Here is a 19,571-nt window from a genome sequence, read left to right as displayed (position 1 = left end):
CACCAAAACCGGGACGCGTGATGGGGTACGCTCGATTGGACGCCGTCAATGGCTTAACAAGCATTTACAATGCAATAGGTCTCGCAGCATTAAAGTTTGAGTTATTGGCATTGTGTATGACAATGCCAATAGTTTTTAACTTTTGCAAATGGGACACCTATAGCATTTCTATTACAATTTGTGTTGTATTTACGTGACTTGGATGTATTGATATTACAAATAACAATGGCTTTTAATTTTATTAAATAATTAGTACTTAAATAAAAGTTATTGTAATTTATAATGGCAATAGCTTAAAATTTTGTAAATATCTTTTGTAAATTAGGTGCCATGCTTACCAGTAAAAGGCTGGCTCTAAGGGAGTCTGTTTTCGGTAAGAATGTCAACAGGCACCAAAGGCACGCAGCTGCCGAAGATAAAGTGCGGCGGCAGTTGTGCCAATTTTAATTTAAAAAATAAAATCATGATTCTGGGCAAATTAGTTGACCTCACTGTGCATAAAATTGTAAATATGTGTGGAATGTAACGCGATTGTAAATATATAAAATGTAATATCACAAATGTGCAAATCTCCTGTTCATGCTCTGTTACCAACCATGTGGGTTTTCTTCAGATCCATACAAACATACGTACATTATCTGGGGGTGGATGTGTGTGGTTGTGTGTGTGGGTGTGTGTGTGGGGATGTGTGTGGGGGGGTGGGGGGTGTGTGGGGGGTGTGGGGTTGTGGGGTTGTGGGGGTGTGTGGGGTTGTGGGGGGGAGGGTTGTGTGTGTGGGGGGGGTGTGGGTTTGTGTGTGTGAGAGGTTGTGTGTGTGGGTTGTGTGTGGGGTTGTGGGTGGTTTGGACTAGCTCGCTGCGCTCACTCGCGTTACCGTGTCCCTGTTTTTTTTTCACGAAAAGGTGTGTCACCAACATGAAAAGTTTGGAAAGCTGTGGCCTACATGCTGAGCAACTATAAAAAAATAGCAAGGAGCTCAGGAGCACATGAACAGAGGTAAGGCCCCTGCAATTAGTACATTAATCAGCCCTCAAGGCCTCGGGAAAATGTCCTGGCAGGGGAGCACAAAACACAGATTTCTGGGTCATCCAAGGTAGCCAGGTAGCCAGGGGGGAGGCTGAAGTGAAGCTGGTGCATGGGAAGTGCCTTCCCAGTGTGTTCTGGCAGTTTGAGTGTTTATCATTTACTGTAGTATTACCCTTGTACCTGTGTATGGTACCCTTTTGTACCCCACATCGTGCTGTAATGGCGCAACTTCACAGCTTCTGGTAAAGTGCAGGGCAATCCCACAGCATCCAGGAACGTGCATAGGAACTCTACTTCATTCAAGAAACCGCAGAGCAACCACACAACGCCCGGGAAAGCACAGAGCAACCTCACAGCATCCGGGAAAGCACAACGGCTGGAGAAGCGCAGAGAAAACCCACAGTGCCTGGGAAAGTGCAGAGCAACCTCACAACGCCTGGGAATACGCAGAGCAACCCTGCAGCGCTCGGGAACACGCAGGGCAACCTGCAGCACCGGAGAACAAGAGAGCAACCCCGCAGCGTCCAGGAATGCACAGAGCAACCCCACAGCATCTGGGAACACGCAGTACAACCCGGCGGCATCTGGGAACGCGCAGAGCAACCCCGCAACATCCGAGAATGCACAGAGCAATACCGCAGCATAGCGCAAGCTCACAGTGTCTTGGAAAGCATGGCACAACCCTACAGCATCAAGTAAACACCTGCCTAGCCCTACACCGTATTGTGAAGCGTGGCACAGTCCAAGAATGGTAAGTGAGGCGTGGGGTAACCCAACAGTGATAGTTGAACAGCGTCCGATGAAGCAAGACACAATGACACAGCAACCAGTGAAGTGAGGAACAATCTCACAGTATCCAGTGAAGCAATTACCTAACCCAACAACCTACGTTGAAGCGAGGCACAATCCCACGTCTTCCAGTGAAGCACTGTGCAACCCCACAGCATCTAGTGAGACGAGGCGCTACTCCCCACAACTTCCAGTCAGAGAGAGCACCAGTGACATTCAGTATCACACACTGCCACATGAACTGAAGCGTACTTCTACAGCTTTCAGTGATCAGCAGGAGCATATCTCACTCCATACAGTTATCAGAAGTACACCCCGATTGAGTCCAATGCGAGTTAACAGTGTCCACTCTGGCTGTCAAGATAGTGGAAGTCAATCTTGCTTCTGGTGTGCCACATCGGAGCCCTAACGATGTCAGGTGTTCCACAACATACCTTCTCCAACACCCCTTCCTAACCTCCCTACATTTCATACATGGTTGTACCCTTCACTCGCGTCACTCCAACTCCACCCTTCGCCACTGCTCCTCACCCCACTCTGCCCCAGTGACCCCTCTACTCAGTTCTCATCTTAGCCCTCCACACTGCTTCGCTGGCGCCTCTCAGCAGTACCCAAACGAGGGGTCCCCATAGCCAGTTCCATAGAAAGGGAGCGGATGCAAATCCCCTAGCACCGTGAGTGAGACCTCTAATAGTTGCTGAACTCTGGGTCTTTGGCACTCCAGCGACTCAGCCCTTGACTCTGGAGTGGTGAATTCGTCCTGCACCAGGTCGCCCGCCATCTCGGGATCCCAGCCTATAGTCAGCAGGTTCTGCCGAAGAGCACCATCGCCTCGTGACCACAACAACTTCAAACCCTGCTCCGCCCATTGACGTCATTACACGGGACCGAGGGCGTCACCCGGAAGAGAATTCTCTGGCGTCTGCTTGTTTTTTTTTTTTTTAAAGTAAACAATTCTTTATTCATGTTCGAATTCGATTGACATTTAATCATATGATCCGACTCAAAATGGTATGATTTAGGGGGCATAGCGGATAGCACGCATCACAAATATAAACCTATATATGGCAACATTAAAAAACAAGAGAGAAAAGAAATGCAGAAGTTGCACACGAATGTTTTAGTAGAGGAAAGTAGGAGTTAAAATAAAATGTGTTTAAGCACAGCTATACAAACTCCTTCCGCGATGTGTCCGGAAGTCAGGCAAAGTCGCCTGTGACGGGGGCGGGGCTGCGTCTGCACCGGAAAAGAAGGCAGGCGGAGTGAAAGCGTCTCGGGACGCCAGAAGGAGAGCGAAGTCCCTCTACATTGAACTGGTAAGTTGGGGGGGGGGGGCTCGGTGCACTCGTGTGTGTGTGTATGATGTGTGCGACGGCGTGTGTGTCTGTGTGTGTATGTGCATGCGTGTGTGTGGTGTTTTGAGCTTCCTAGGAGACAGCGCCTGGCCGCAGCGCTCGTTCACGTGCGCATGGCAGTTTGGAATCGCCTCCAAGGCGATGCGCGCGGCCAGGATTGTCTCCTGGGAAGCTCACATGGCAACAATAGGGGCTCGGCGGGGACGCGCTTCGCGCGGCTAGCCGAGACCTAAAAAAGGGTAGCAAGGATGCTCGCGGCTCGTGCCCTTCCTGGGCATAGGGCAGTGCGTTAAATGGGCCGGTACTGTCCGGTACTGAGTACCGGCACTTTTTTATTTTGCGAGGGAGAGTACCGGGACTTCTCACGGGCATCGTAATACTTTTAATTGGCGAGTACCTGCACTTCTCAAAAACAAGCACTTCTATTTTTCCATTTCAAGCACTGGCACGGGGTGTCTGCTGCAGGCAGTGCTGCGTGCAGGGGCCCGGGCTGTCTGTCAGCCACTACACCCCAGAGCCTCGGCTCCTCACTCCATCTTCTAGTTCTAATGCTGCCTACTGGGCTCTGAGCCTCAGACCTGCCCGTGCACCCCTGGGAGGCGCCTCTGAAACAGCTGTCTGAGTTTGGAGGTGGTGAGAGCGGCGGAGTGATGCGGTGCTGGAGCGGGGCCTGCGCGGAGGGCTCTCAGGTGCCGTCAGGCGGCTCGGGTTTCCTCGGCTGGCCGCCGCTCTCTGAGCAGGCCACGAGTGACTCACCCATTCCTTCTGGGGTACGTCAGGCAGCGGATAATGAGGCGCGCTGGCGGCTGCACGGATGTGCTGCTGAGAGAGGCCCGACTTCAGCACTGCAGCACCGTCCCCGGGGGAGGGGGTGCCCGGGGGCCGCTGGGAGAAGTGCAGTGCTGCAGCCAGGGTGGTGTTAACCTGTGCCAGACACCAGTGTGTGTTGCTGGGAGAAGTGCAGTGCTGCAGCCAGGGTGGTGCACTGTCAGACACCAGTGTGTGCCGCCAGGAGGTGTGCCGTGCTGCAGGCGGGGAGGTGTTAACCTGTGCCAGACACCAGTGTGTGCTGCTGGGAGAAGTGCAGTGCTGCAGCCAGGGTGATACTCTGTCAGACACCAGTGTATGCTTCTGGGAGATGTGCTGTGCTGCAGGAAGGGCGGTACTCTGTCAGACACCAGTGTATGCTTCTGGGAGATGTGCTGTGCTGCAGGCAGGTTGGTGCTCTTTTAGACACCAGTGTATGCTGCTGGGAGAAGTGCAGTGCTGCAGCCAGGGTGGTGCACTGTCAGACACCAGTGTGTGCTGCTGAGGGATGTGCAGTGCTGCAGGCAAAATGACAGAATTAAGCTAAGTCAGGCAGCAGTGTGTGCTGCTGGGAGAAGTGCAGCGCTGCAGGCATGGTGGTGCTCTGTCAGACACCAGTGTATGCTGCTGCGATTGATGTGCAGTGCTGCAGGCACAGGGTGAAGCTTAGTCAGGCAACAGTGTGTGCTGCTGGGAGAAGCCTCAGTGTACCTGGTGGGAGACGTACAATGCTACAGGCAGGGCGGTGCTGTGCAGACACCCGTTTGTAGTGCTGCAGGCAGAGTGGTGCTGTGTCAGACACCAGTTTGGCTTCTAGGACATGTGAAATGCTGCAGGCAGTGTGATGTTCTGTCAGAGGCTAGTGTGTGCTGCTGGGGGTTTGCAGTGCTGCTGCAGGCATAGGGTGAACCATTGGCAGCGAACAGTGCTGCTTGAGACGGGCAGTGCTGCAGGCAGGGTGGTGTTATGTCAGACTCCATTGTGTGATGCTGGGAGATGAGCAGTGCTGCAGGCAGAGTGTGTCAAGAACCAGTGTCTGCTTCTAGAAGATGTGCAGCACTGCAGGTAAGGTGGTGCTCTGTCAGACACCAGTGTGTATTGTCGCAGGCAGGGTGGTGCTGTGTCAGACACCAGTGTGTATTGTCGCAGGCAGGGTGGTGCTGTGTCAGACACCAGTGTGTATTGTCGCAGGCAGGGTGGTGCTGTGTCAGACACCAGTGTGTATTGTCGCAGGCAGGGTGGTGCTGTGTCAGACAGCAGGGTGGTGCTCTGGAAGGCACCAGTGTGTGCTGCTGGGAGAAGAGCAGTGTCAGAGTGAAGCGGTGGCAGACACCGGTCTGGAGGTCCTGCGTGAAGTGCCAGGGATGGGACGTAACACAGACCATTCATCCTCAGGGCATTGCATATCTGTGACGTATGGGAGACTCTGGGGCCCATGAACACATTCTGCCGTGGGGCCCCATCGTTTTATGTTGTAGCACTGAGATGAGCAGTGCTGCAGGCACAGGGTGAAACGGTGGCAGTCACCAGTGTGGGCGACAGGGACGGACACCAATGTGGGATCCTGAGAGATGTGTAGGGCTGCGTCAGACACCAGTGTGGGGTCCTGGGAGATGTGTAGGGCTGCATCAGACACCAGTGTGGGGTCCTGGGAGATGTGTAGGGCTGCGTCAGACACCAGTGTGGGGTCCTGAGAGATGTGTAGGGCTGTGTCAGACACCAGCGTGGGGTCCTGAGAGATGTGTAGGGCTGCATCAGACACCAGTGTGGGGTCCTGGGAGATGTGTAGGCTGCGTCAGACACCAGTGTGGGGTCCTGAGAGATGTGTAGGGCTGCGTCAGACACCAGCGTGGGGTCCTGAGAGATGTGTAGGGCTGCATCAGACACCAGTGTGGGGACCTGAGAGATGTGTAGGCTGCGTCAGACACCAGTGTGGGGTCCTGGGAGATGTGTAGGGCTGCATCAGACACCAGTGTGGGGTCCTGGGAGATGTGTAGGGCTGCATCAGACACCAGTGTGGGGACCTGAGAGATGTGTAGGGCTGCGTCAGACACCAGTGTGGGGTCCTGGGAGATGTGTAGGGCTGCGTCAGACACCAGTGTGGGGTCCTGAGAGATGTGTAGGGCTGCGTCAGACACCAGTGTGGGGTCCCGAGAGATGTGTAGGGCTGCATCAGACACCAGTGTGGGGTCCTGAGAGATGTGTAGGGCTGTGTCAGACACCAGTGTGGGGTCCTGGGAGATGTGTAGGGCTGCGTCAGACACCAGTGTGGGGTCCTGAGAGATGTGTAGGGCTGCGTCAGACACCAGTCTGGGGTCCTGGGAGATGTGTAGGCTGCGTCAGACACCAGTGTGGGGTCCCGAGAGATGTGTAGGGCTGCATCAGACACCAGTGTGGGGTCCTGGGAGATGTGTAGGGCTGCGTCAGACACCAGTGTGGGGTCCTGAGAGATGTGTAGGGCTGCGTCAGACACCAGTGTGGGGACCTGAGAGATGTGTAGGGCTGCGTCAGACACCAGTGTGGGGTCCTGAGAGATGTGTAGGGCTGCGTCAGACACCAGTCTGGGGTCCTGGGAGATGTGTAGGGCTGCGTCAGACACCAGTGTGGGGTCCTGAGAGATGTGTAGGGCTGCATCAGACACCAGTGTGGGGTCCTGAGAGATGTGTAGGGCTGTGTCAGACACCAGTGTGGGGGTCCTGAGAGATGTGTAGGGCTGCATCAGACACCAGTGTGGGGACCTGAGAGATGTGTAGGGCTGCGTCAGACACCAGTGTGGGGGTCCTGAGAGATGTGTAGGGCTGCGTCAGACACCAGTGTGGGGTCCCGAGAGATGTGTAGGGCTGCGTCAGACACCAGTGTGGGGGTCCTGAGAGATGTGTAGGGCTGCGTCAGACACCAGTGTGGGGTCCCGAGAGATGTGTAGGGCTGCGTCAGACACCAGTGTGGGGGTCCTGAGAGATGTGTAGGGCTGCGTCAGACACCAGTGTGGGGGTCCTGAGAGATGTGTAGGGCTGCGTCAGACACCAGTGTGGGGTTCCCAGAGATGTGTAGGGCTGCGTCAGACACCAGTGTGGGGTCCTGGGAGATGTGTAGGGCTGCGTCAGACACCAGTGTGGGGTCCTGGGAGATGTGTAGGGCTGCGTCAGACACCAGTGTGGGGTCCCGAGAGATGTGTAGGGCTGCGTCAGACACCAGTGTGGGGTCCTGGGAGATGTGTAGGGCTGCGTCAGACACCAGTGTGGGGTCCTGGGAGATGTGTAGGGCTGCGTCAGACACCAGTGTGGGGTCCCGAGAGATGTGTAGGGCTGCGTCAGACACCAGTGTGGGGTCCCGAGAGATGTGTAGGGCTGTGTCAGACACCAGCGTGGGGGTCCTGAGAGATGTGTAGGGCTGCGTCAGACACCAGCGTGGGGGTCCTGAGAGATGTGTAGGGCTGCGTCAGACACCAGTGTGGGGTCCTTGGAGATGTATAGGGCTGCGTCAGACACCAGTGTGGGGTCCCAAGATATGTGTAGGCTGCGTCAGACACCAGTGTGGCGTCCTGAGAGATGTGTAGGGCTGCGTCAGACACCAGTGTGGGGACCTGAGAGATGTGAAGGGCTGCGTCAGACACCAGTGTGGGGTCCCGAGAGATGTGTAGGGCTGCGTCAGACACCAGTGTGGGGACCTGAGAGATGTGAAGGGCTGCGTCACACACCAGTGTGGGGTCCTTGGAGATGTATAGGGCTGCGTCAGACACCAGTGTGGGGTCCCAAGATATGTGTAGGCTGCGTCAGACACCAGTGTGGCGTCCTGAGAGATGTGTAGGGCTGCTTCAGACACCAGTGTGGGGACCTGAGAGATGTGGAGGGCTGCGTCAGACACCAGTGTGGGGTCCCGAGAGATGTGTAGGGCTGCGTCAGACACCAGTGTTGGTCCTGAGAGATGTATAGGGCTGCGTCAGACACCAGTGTTGGTCCTGAGAGATGTATAGGGCTGCGTCAGACACCAGTGTTGGGGTCCTGGGAGATGTGTAGGGTTGCGTCAGACACCAGTGTGGGGTCCTGAGAGATGTGTAGGGCTGCATCAGACACCAGTGTTGGGTCCCGAGAGATGTGTAGGGCTGCGTCAGACACCAGTGTGGGGTCCTGAGTGATTTGTAGGGCTGCGTCAGACACCAGTGTGGGGTCCTGGGAGATGTAAAGGGCTGCATCAGACACCAGTGTTGGTCCTGAGAGATGTGTAGGGCTGCGTCAGACACCAGTGTGGGGTCCCGAGAGATGTGTAGGGCTGCATCAGACACCAGTGTTGTGTCCCGAGAGATGTGTAGGGCTGTGTCAGACACCAGTGTTGGGTCCCGAGAGATGTGTAGGGCTGTGTCAGACACCAGTGTTGGGTCCCGAGAGATGTGTAGGGCTGCGTCAGACACCAGTGTGGCGTCCTGAGAGATGTGTAGGACTGCTTCAGACACCAGTGTGGGGACCTGAGAGATGTGAAGGGCTGCGTCAGACACCAGTGTGGGGTCCTGGGAGATGTGTAGGGCTGTGTCAGACACCAGTGTGGGGTCCTGGGAGATGTGTAGGGCTGCTTCAGACACCAGTGTGGGGTCCTGGGAGATGTGTAGGGCTGCGTCAGACACCAGTGTGGGGTCCTGGGAGATGTGTAGGGCTGCGTCAGACACCAGTGTGGGGTCCCGAGAGATGTGTAGGGCTGCATCAGACACCAGTGTGGGGTCCTGGGAGATGTGTAGGGCTGCGTCAGACACCAGTGTGGGGTCCCGAGAGATGTGTAGGGCTGCGACAGACACCAGTGTGGGGTCCCAAGAGATGTGTAGGGCTGCGTCAGACACCAGTGTTGGGTCCCGAGAGATGTGTAGGGCTGTGTCAGACACCAGTGTGGGGTCCCAAGATATGTGTAGGCTGCGTCAGACACCAGTGTGGCGTCCTGAGAGATGTGTAGGGCTGCATCAGACACCAGTGTGGGGACCTGAGAGATGTAAAGGGCTGCGTCAGACACCAGTGTGGGGTCCTGGGAGATGTAAAGGGCTGCGTCAGACACCAGTGTGGGGTCCTGGGAGATGTAAAGGGCTGCGTCAGACACCAGTGTGGGGTCCTGGGAGATGTAAAGGGCTGCGTCAGACACCAGTGTGGGGTCCTGGGAGATGTGTAGGGCTGCGTCAGACACCAGTGTGGGCGACAGGGACAGACGCCAGTGTGGGGACCTGAGAGATGTGTAGGGCTGCGTCAGACACCAGTGTGGTGTCCTGAGAGATGTGAAGGGCTGCGTCAGACACCAGTGTGGGGTCCTGGGAGATGTGTAGGGCTGCGTCAGATACCAGTGTTGGGTCCCGAGAGATGTGTAGGGCTGTGTCAGACACCAGTGTTGGGTCCCGAGAGATGTGTAGGGCTGTGTCAGACACCTGTGTGGGGTCCTGAGAGATGTGTAGGGCTGCGTCAGACACCAGTGTGGGGTCCTGAGAGATGTGTAGACTGTGTCAGACACCAGTGTGGGGTCCTGGGAGATGTGTAGGGCTGCGTCAGACACCAGTGTGGGGTCCCGAGAGATGTGTAGGGCTGCGTCAGACACCAGTGTGGGGTCCCGAGAGATGTGTAGACTGTGTCAGACACCAGTGTGGGGTCCTGGGAGATGTGTAGGGCTGCGTCAGACACCAGTGTGGGGTCCCGAGAGATGTGTAGACTGTGTCAGACACCAGTGTGGCGTCCTGAGAGATGTGTAGGGCTACTTCAGCACCAGTGTGGGGTCCCGAGAGATCTGTAGGGCTGATTCAGACACCAGTGTGGGGTCCCGAGAGATGTGTAGGCTGCGTCAGACACCAGTGTGGGGTCCCGAGAGATGTGTAGACTGTGTCAGACACCAGTGTGGCGTCCTGAGAGATGTGTAGGGCTGCTTCAGACACCAGTGTGGGGTCCCGAGAGATGTGTAGGGCTGCTTCAGCACCAGTGTGGGGTCCCGAGAGATGTGTAGGGCTGCTTCAGCACCAGTGTGGGGTCCCGAGAGATGTGTAGGGCTGCGTCAGACACCAGTGTGGCATCCTGAGAGATGTATAGGGCTGCGTCAGACACCAGTGTGGGGTCCTGAGAGATTTGTAGGGCTGCTTCAGACACCAGTGTGGGGTCCCGAGAGATGTGTAGGCTGCGCCAGACACCAGTGTGGGGGTCCTGAGAGATGTTAGGGCTGCATCAGACACCAGTGTGGGGTCCCAAGGGATGTGTAGGGCTGCGTCAGACACCAGTGTGGGGGTCCTGAGAGATGTGTAGGGCTGCATCAGACACCAGTGTGGGGTCCTGAGAGATGTGAGGGCTTCGTCAGACACCAGCGTGGGGGTCCTGAGAGATGTGTAGGGCTGCGTCAGACACCAGTGTGGGGGTCCTGGGAGATGTTTAGGGCTGCGTCAGACACCAGTGTGGGGTCCTGAGAGATGTGTAGGGCTGCGTCAAACACCAGTGTGGGGTCCTGGGAGATGTGTAGGGCTGCGTCAGACACCAGCGTGGGGGTCCTGAGAGATGTGTAGGGCTGCGTCAGACACCAGTGTGGGCAGCTGAGATATGTCAGTCTTGCATGTGTGTTGGTATTCTGACAAAATATTTTGTAAAAAAAGATAGAGATATATATTGTGTCAAATATTCTGCTGACAAGAATATTGTGGGACAGAATATGGGCGGTTAAAACATCGTTTTTTAGATTTTTCATACCTTCTTTTAATTAAATGTTGTTGCACATAATATAGATTTTAGCTATTTAGATTAGCTTTTTTTGCTATTGTGCTTTTAGTTTTATAGTTTAATTTTAAGTATGTTTAATATTTGTTTAATTCTCAATCTGGTGGTAACTTTTTTTACATAATGTAAACTTTATTTGCTTTCTTGGTAAGTTGTTAGGTTTGGAGAGAATAGTGAAGAAAGGGTTTAAATATATATTTGTAATTTATTATATATATATTTTTTATAAATTCTAATTTGTTAATTAGATTACTAAATATGCATGGTTTTAGTAACTTAAAAGATAACTTTAACAATATAATACTTATTTAACTTGTTATTTGGTGAATTGGATGATTGTATTTGTTTTTAATTTGGATGTTAAATAATGGTATTATGTTCAAATATGTGTATAGTTTTATCATATTTTTAAATCACATGTATTGTTATTTTTTCAGATATTATTTATTTTGCTTTGTGTTTGTTTGAATTTTAGGGCAATAGTGTGGGGTGTATTTTAAATATTTCTTTAGTTTATCAACTGATTTAATTCTTAAATGTTATTTTATGTATGGTTATATGTTTATTTTGTCTTTTTAATCTTTAATAATTTATATAATATGATGTAAAGTTACACATATATTTTTTAATTTGTTTTTGGAAATATATTTTGTTTTACATATGTGTAATCAATTTATGTTAATTTAGAACAGAGCTCGTGATTGTCTATCTAATGTTCACGTGACCAATCATGCCATCGAGACGCCTGCTGTAACCCCACCGGCGTACACCGACACCAGTATTGCCTTCACTAAATCTGTACTATATTTACAAAATTCTTCTAATAATCTTTTGAAATAAAAAAAAAAAGAACAGAGAAAATAAAATTTGAGCTTTCTAAAGTTTAATATTTTCCCTACTTTCCGTGGCGCAGCAAGACCTTTTGTGCCGTATGTATGTGTGTGCTTGCAGTCCAGCGAAGGCTGCCGTCCCCAAAACTCATACCGCCTGGCGCGGACTCCCCCCCCCCCCCCCCCCCCAACCCTCCCTTGCTTCACCACTGTCTACTTTTGTTTATGCTTCAGTGGGACGAATAGGTCTCACATCTCCAAAATGCAAAATTTCCCTTCTGTTGCTTAGGTTGGCTTAGAAATCATAAATGCAACCCTTCTAAATTCCAACACTTTCCCTTCTGTTGTTTCCATTGGAGTGAGAATAGTAAATCTGGCCTCTCAAAATATCAACACATTTTGTACTGTTGCATACATTGGAGCGAGAACAGTAAAACTGACCCCTCCAAAGTCCAACTCTTTTCCTATTGCTGCTTATGTTGGAGTAGGAGTAGTGAACTTTACCCCTCCAAGTCTAATTTAATTTTTAGGTTGTTTTAAATATATTTTTTGTTTTACTTTTAAAAGTTAGTCTAATGTAAATCATTTTTTATTATTTATTTTTGTAGAAGTTTTATTAATTTATTATTTATTTTTTGTATGCATTTTTAAATATTTAAATGTCTAGTGTTTGTTATCACAATTAATTTCTATTAGTTTTTATTATTAATTTATTATTAATGTTTAAGTATATAGGCACAGGATGAAGCTATGGCAGACACCAGCGTGGTCTGCTGGGAGATGAGCAGAGCTGCAGGCAGGGAGGAGCTGTGGCAGACACCAGTGTGGGCTGCTGAGAGATGTGCGGTGTTGCAGGCACAGGATGAAGCTATGGCAGACACCAGTGTGTGCTGCAGGCACAGGATGAAGCTATGGCAGACACCAGCGTGGACTGCTGGGAGATGTGCAGTGTTGCAGGCACAGGATGAAGCTATGGCAGACACCAGTGTGTGCTGCAGGCACAGGATGAAGCTATGGCAGACACCAGCGTGGACTGCTGGGAGATGTGCAGTGTTGCAGGCACAGGATGAAGCTATGGCAGGCACCAGTGTGGGATGCTGAGAGATGTGCAGAGCTGCAGGCAGGGAGGAGCTGTGGCAGAGACCAGTGTGGGCTGCTGGGAGATGTGCAGTGCTGCAGGCACAGGATGAAGCTATGGCAGACACCAGTGTGGGCTGCTGGGAGATGAGCAGAGCTGCAGGCACAGGATGAAGCTATGGCAGACACCAGTGTGGGCTGCTTAGAGATGTGCGGTGTTGCAGGCACAGGATGAAGCTATGGCAGACACCAGCGTGGGCTGCTGAGAGATGTGCGGTGCTGCAGGCACAGGATGAAGCTATGGCAGACACAAGCGTGGTCTGCTGGGAGATGAGCAGAGCTGCAGGCAGGGAGGAGCTGTGGCAGACACCAGCGTGGGCTGCTGAGAGATGTGCGGTGCTGCAGGCACAGGATGAAGCTATGGCAGGCACCAGTGTGGGCTGCTGAGAGATGAGCAGAGCTGCAGGCAGGGAGGAGCTGTGGCAGACACCAGTGTGGGCTGCTGAGAGATGTGCAGTGTTGCAGGCACAGGATGAAGCTATGGCAGACACAAGCGTGGACTGCTGGGAGATGTGCAGTGTTGCAGGCACAGGATGAAGCTATGGCAGACACCAGCGTGGGCTGCTGGGAGATGAGCAGAGCTGCAGGCACAGGATGAAGCTATGGCAGACACCAGTGTGTGCTGCAGGCACAGGAGGAAGCTATGGCAGACACCAGCGTGGACTGCTGGGAGATGTGCAGTGCTGCAGGCACAGGATGAAGCTATGGCAGACACCAGTGTGGGCTGCTGAGAGATGTGCGGTGCTGCAGGCACAGGATGAAGCTATGGCAGACACAAGCGTGGGCTGCTGAGAGATGTGCAGTGTTGCAGGCACAGGATGAAGCTATGACAGACACCAGTGTGGGCTGCTGGGAGATGAGCAGAGCTGCAGGCAGGGAGGAGCTGTGGCAGACACCAGTGTGGGCTGCTGGGAGATGAGCAGAGCTGCAGGCACAGGATGAAGCTATGGCAGACACCAGTGTGGGCTGCTGAGAGATGTGCGGTGCTGCAGGCACAGGATGAAGCTATGGCAGACACAAGCGTGGACTGCTGAGAGATGTGCAGTGTTGCAGGCACAGGATGAAGCTATGGCAGACACCAGCGTGGGCTGCTGAGAGAAGTGCGGTGCTGCAGGCACAGGATGAAGCTATGGCAGACACAAGCGTGGACTGCTGAGAGAAGTGCGGTGCTGCAGGCACAGGATGAAGCTATGGCAGACACCAGCGTGGACTGCTGAGAGATGTGCTGTGCTGCAGACTCAGGATGAAGCTATGGCAGACACCAGTGTGGGCTGCTGGGAGATGAGCAGAGCTGCAGGCAGGGAGGAGCTGTGGCAGACCCCAGCGTGGGCTGCTGGGAGATGAGCAGAGCTGCAGGCAGGGAGGAGCTGTGGCAGACACCAGCGTGGGCTGCTGGGAGATGAGCAGAGCTGCAGGCACAGGATGAAGCTGTGGCAGACACCAGCGTGGGCTGCTGAGAGATGAGCAGAGCTGCAGGCAGGGAGGAGCTGTGGCAGACACCAGCGTGGGCTGCTGGGAGATGAGCAGAGCTGCAGGCACAGGATGAAGCTGTGGCAGACACCAGCGTGGGCTGCTGGGAGATGTGCAGAGCTACAGGCAGGGAGGAGCTGTACCAGACACTAGTGTGCCTGCTCGGTGAGGTGCAGGGTTGCAGGCAGGGAGGAGCTTTGGCAGACACTAGTGTGCCTGCTCGGTGAGGTGAAGTGTTGCAGGCAGGGAGGAGCTTCGGCAGACACTAGTGTGGCTGCTCGTTGAGGTGCAGGGTTGCAGGCAGGGAGGAGCTTTGGCAGACACTAGTGTGGCTGCTCGGTGAGGTGCAGGGTTGCAGGCAGGGAGGAGCTTTGGCAGACACTAGTGTGGCTGCTCGGTGAGGTGCAGGGTTGCAGGCAGGGACGAGCTTTGGCAGACACTAGTGTGGCCGCTCGGTGAGGTGCAGGGTTGCAGGCAGGGAGGAGCTTTGGCAGACACTAGTGTGCCTGCTCGGTGAGGTGCAGGGTTGCAGGCACAGGATGAAGCTAGGGCAGACACCAGCGTGGGCTGGTGGGAGATGAGCAGAGCTGCAGGCAGGGAGGAGCTGTGGCAGACACCAGCGTGGGCTGCTGGGAGATGAGCAGAGCTGCAGGCACAGGATGAAGCTATGGCAGACACCAGCGTGGGCTGCTGGGAGATGAGCAGTGTTGCAGGCACAGGATGAAGCTATGGCAGACACCAGGGTGGGCTGCTCGGAGCTGTGCAGTACTGCAGGAACAGGATGAAGCTCTGGCAGGCACCAGCCTGGGCTGCTGAGAGATGAGCAGAGCTGCAGGCACAGGATGAAGCTATGGCAGACACCAGCGTGGGCTGCTGGGAGATGAGCAGTGTTGCAGGCACAGGATGAAGCTATGGCAGACACCAGGGTGGGCTGCTCGGAGCTGTGCAGTACTGCAGGAACAGGATGAAGCTCTGGCAGGCACCAGCCTGGGCTGCTGAGAGATGAGCAGAGCTGCAGGCACAGGATGAAGCTATGGCAGACACCAGCGTGGGCTGCTGGGAGATGAGCAGAGCTGCAGGCACAGGATGAAGCTATGGCAGACACCAGCGTGGGCTGCTGAGAGATGTGCAGAGCTGCAGGCAGGGAGGAGCTGTGGCAGACACCAGCGTGGGCTGCTGAGAGATGTGCAGAGCTGCAGGCAGGGAGGAGCTGTGGCAGACACCAGTGTGGGCTGCTGAGAGATGTGCAGTGTTGGAGGCACAGGATGAAGCTATGGCAGGCACCAGTGTGGGCTGCTGAGAGATGTGCAGAGCTGCAGGCAGGGAGGACCTGTGGCAGACACCAATGTGGGCTGCTGGGAGATGTGCAGTGTTGCAGGCACAGGATGAAGCTATGGCAGGCACCAGTGTGGGCTGCTGAGAGATGTGCAGAGCTGCAGGCAGGGAGGAGCTGTGGCAGACACCAGTGTGGGCTGCTGAGAGATGTGCAGTGTTGCAGGCACAGGATGAAGCTATGGCAGACACCAGTGTGGGCTGCTGGGAGATGAGCAGAGCTGCAGGCACAGGATGAAGCTATGGCAGGCACCAGTGTGGGCTGCTGAGAGATGTGCAGAGCTGCAGGCAGGGAGGAGCTGTGGCAGACACCAGTGTGGGCTGCTGGGAGATGTGCAGTGTTGCAGGCACAGGATGAAGCTATGGCAGGCACCAGTGTGGGCTGCTGAGAGATGTGCAGAGCTGCAGGCAGTGAGAAGCTATGGCAGACACCAGTGTGGGCTGCTGGGAGATGAGCAGAGATGCAGGCACAGGATGAAGCTATGGCAGACACCAGCGCGGGCTGCTGGGAGATGTGCAGTGCTGCAGGCACAGGATGAAGCTAGGGCAGACACCAGCGTGGGCTGCTGGGAGATGAGCAGAGCTGCAGGCAGGGAGGAGCTGTGGCAGACGCCAGTGTGGGCTGCTGAGAGATGTGCAGTGCTGCAGGCACAGGATGAAGCTAGGGCAGACACCAGCGTGGGCTGCTGGGAGATGAGCAGAGCTGCAGGCAGGGAGGAGCTGTGGCAGACGCCAGTGTGGGCTGCTGGGAGATGAGCAGAGCTGCAGGCACAGGATGAAGCTATGGCAGGCACCAGCGTGGGCTGCTGGGAGATGAGCAGAGCTGCAGGCAGGGAGGAGCTGTGGCAGACACCAGTGTGGGCTGGCGGGAGATGTGCAGTGTTGCAGGCACAGGATGAAGCTATGGCAGGCACCAGTGTGGGCTGCTGAGAGATGTGCAGAGCTGCAGGCAGGGAGGAGCTGTGGCAGACACCAGTGTGGGCTGCTGAGAGATGTGCAGTGTTGCAGGCACAGGATGAAGCTTTGGCAGGCACCAGTGTGGGCTGCTGAGAGATGTGCAGAGCTGCAGGCAGGGAGGCGCTGTGGCAGACACCAGTGTGGGCTGCTGAGAGATGTGCAGTGTTGCAGGCACAGGATGAAGCTTTGGCAGACACCAGTGTGGGCTGCTGGGAGATGAGCAGAGCTGCAGGCACAGGATGAAGCTATGGCAGACACCAGCGCGGGCTGCTGGGAGATGAGCAGAGCTGCAGGCACAGGATGAAGCTATGGCAGACACCAGTGTGCGCTGCTGAGAGATGTGCAGTGTTGCAGGCACAGGATGAAGCTTTGGCAGACACCAGTGTGGGCTGCTGGGAGATGAGCAGAGCTGCAGGCACAGGATGAAGCTATGGCAGACACCAGTGTGGGCTGCTGAGAGATGTGCGGTGCTGCAGGCACAGGATGAAGCTATGGCAGACACAAGCGTAGGCTGCTGAGAGATGTGGAGTGTTGCAGGCACAGGATGAAGCTATGGCAGGCACCAGTGTGGGCTGCTGAGAGATGAGCAGAGCTGCAGGCAGGGAGGAGCTGTGGCAGACACCAGTGTGGGCTGCTCGGAGATGTGCAGTGCTGCAGGCACAGGATGAAGCTATGGCAGACACCAGTGTGGGCTGCTGAGAGATGAGCAGTGCTGCAGGCAGGGTGGAGCTATGGCAGGCACCAGTGTGGGCTGCTGGGAGATGAGCAGAGCTGCAGGCAGGGAGGAGCTGTGGCAGACACCAGTGTGGGCTGCTGAGAGATGTGCAGTGTTGCAGGCACAGGATGAAGCTATGGCAGGCACCAGTGTGGGCTGCTGAGAGATGTGCAGAGCTGCAGGCAGGGAGGAGCTTTGGCAGACACCAATGTGGGCTGCTGGGAGATGTGCAGTGTTGCAGGCACAGGATGAAGCTATGGCAGGCACCAGTGTGGGCTGCTGAGAGATGTGCAGAGCTACAGGCAGGGAGGAGCTGTGGCAGACACCAGTGTGGGCTGCTGGGAGATGTGCAGTGTTGCAGGCACAGGATGAAGCTATGGCAGGCTCAGCGACCCCCAGCGCACCAGTTCTATCCTCCTCTCACGAGGCGACTGAGCGGTCTTTGATAGTTTCTCCAATCCCTCCGGCTACACCATCGCCTAGCTCCTACGCTGTGCCCCCCCTTGCGCCACCCACTACCTCACCTTCCTCGCCGAGCATCCCTGTGCCCTCCAAGATGACCATGGCTCCCCTGCTCTCAGGCAAATGCTCCCTAGCCTGGCTGGTACCACAGGCGGGTAGGGAGGCCATCTGGCGCAGGGAGGTCATAGACATCTTCTCCCTTCTGATGATAGGGGTGGAAGGGGTTCACATCAGGAAGGTGGGGGCGAAAGAGGATGAGAAAAAGGCACGATACCAGGCATGGCCCGAGAAATCACTCAAGAACTGGAGGCAGGCTTTTGGAATATTAGCGGCAGTAATCACAGAGCGCTTCCCGGAACAGGCACAGGGGCTGTTTCAGTATGAGAGTATTATCACCGAGGAAGCGGAAAATGGGGGTACGGGCTGGTACAGATATGACAAGAAAACGGAGGTAGCAAAGGGACAGCAACGGGGGAAAAAAGGTCAATTCAGGCAGTCTTTTCGCGGGGGGCGAGGCGGCGGGGCCCACAATAGGGCGGAGAAACGAGCATTTGTGGGCACATGCAGATTGTTCAATGCAGGGAACTGCACATGGGGGAAAGCGTGCAGATTCTCGCACACATGCAGCAAATGCAGCGGCTCTCACGCAGCAACTTCCTGCGAGAAATGAGATTCAGTGGGGGGCCACCAGAAACAAGAGAAGTAGCAGCCCCTCCTCTGGCCCTGTGCAACACCCTCCCCCCCCATCACCCTGCATCCAACCCCCCCCCCCCGGGAGGCCCTGACCCACCTCAGGTCGTCGCCCACCACGCAGGTTGGGCAGCTCCAACACAAGGGCCCCTCACCAATTGTCATCCCCAACCTGCTGCAACTACTGAGATCTTACCCCATTGCTAAAGACAGGGCAACGCTAGCAGAAGGTTTTTTGGAAGGTTTTAGGATCCCGTACCTAGGTCCGAGGGTCAGCAGGGAGGCGGACAACTTGAAATCAGCCAGGGACCTCCCCGCAGTGGTAACTGAAAAGATCAGGAAGGAACTGCTCCTGGGGAGGGTGGCAGGCCCGTTCTCCCCCCCCCCTCCCCGATTTCGTGGTATCTCCTTTGGGAGTCGTCCCGAAGAAAGAGCAGGGGGCTTTCAGGTTGATCCACCACCTGTCCTTCCCGGAAGGGGACTCTGTCAACTCCTGGCTGGCAGAGGAAGCTTGCTCCGTCCATTACAGCTCATTAGACACCGCCATTGATCAGGTCAGGAGAGCAGGGAAGGGGGCCTGGTTAGCAAAGGCCGACATCGAGGCGGCATTCAGGCTCCTGCCTGTCCACCCGGAGAGCCACCACCTCTTGGGGTTCAAATGGGGAGGTCAGTACTTCTTCGATAAGTGCATGCCAATGGGTTGCTCTGTCTCGTGAGCTTTCTTCGAGGCTTTCAGCACCTTCCTGCAGTGGTCTCTCTCAGTGAAGTATGGGGTCGAAGCGGTGACGCATTACCTTGATGACTTCTTGTTCGTTGGGAGGGACGGCACTGGGGAATGCAGTGAGGGGTTGTCGTGTTTTTTGGATCTGGCAAGTCACCTAGGGGTGCCTCTGGCGCCGGGCAAGACCGAGGGCCCAGCACAGGTTCTTACTTTTCTGGGCATCGAGCTAGACACGGTTAACGGGGTGTCTAGACTCCCTGCTGGCAAGGTGCAGGAACTGCAACGGGACATTCGGGATCTGCTCGGGAGGAACAAGGCACCGCTGGGGGTTATACAGAGCCTCCTCGGCAAACTCAACTTCGCAGCCCAGGTCGTCCCGGCCGGGCAGGTCTTTGCAAGACGCCTAGCCAGGGCAACTGCGAACATAGTCCAACGCCACCACTTTGTAAAACTCTCAGCTGGAATGAAGCAGGATGTGGAAGTATGGGCGGAGTTCTTGGACAACTTCAATGGCACTGTCATTTGGAGGGCACCTTGGGCGGACAGTCCAGAACGTAGCAT

The sequence above is a fragment of the Lissotriton helveticus genome, chromosome 4_1 (genome assembly GCF_964261635.1).
Source record: "Lissotriton helveticus chromosome 4_1, aLisHel1.1, whole genome shotgun sequence".
In the NCBI taxonomy this organism is placed as follows: Eukaryota; Metazoa; Chordata; class Amphibia; order Caudata; family Salamandridae; genus Lissotriton; species Lissotriton helveticus.
Note: the sequence above shows the minus strand (reverse complement) of the source record.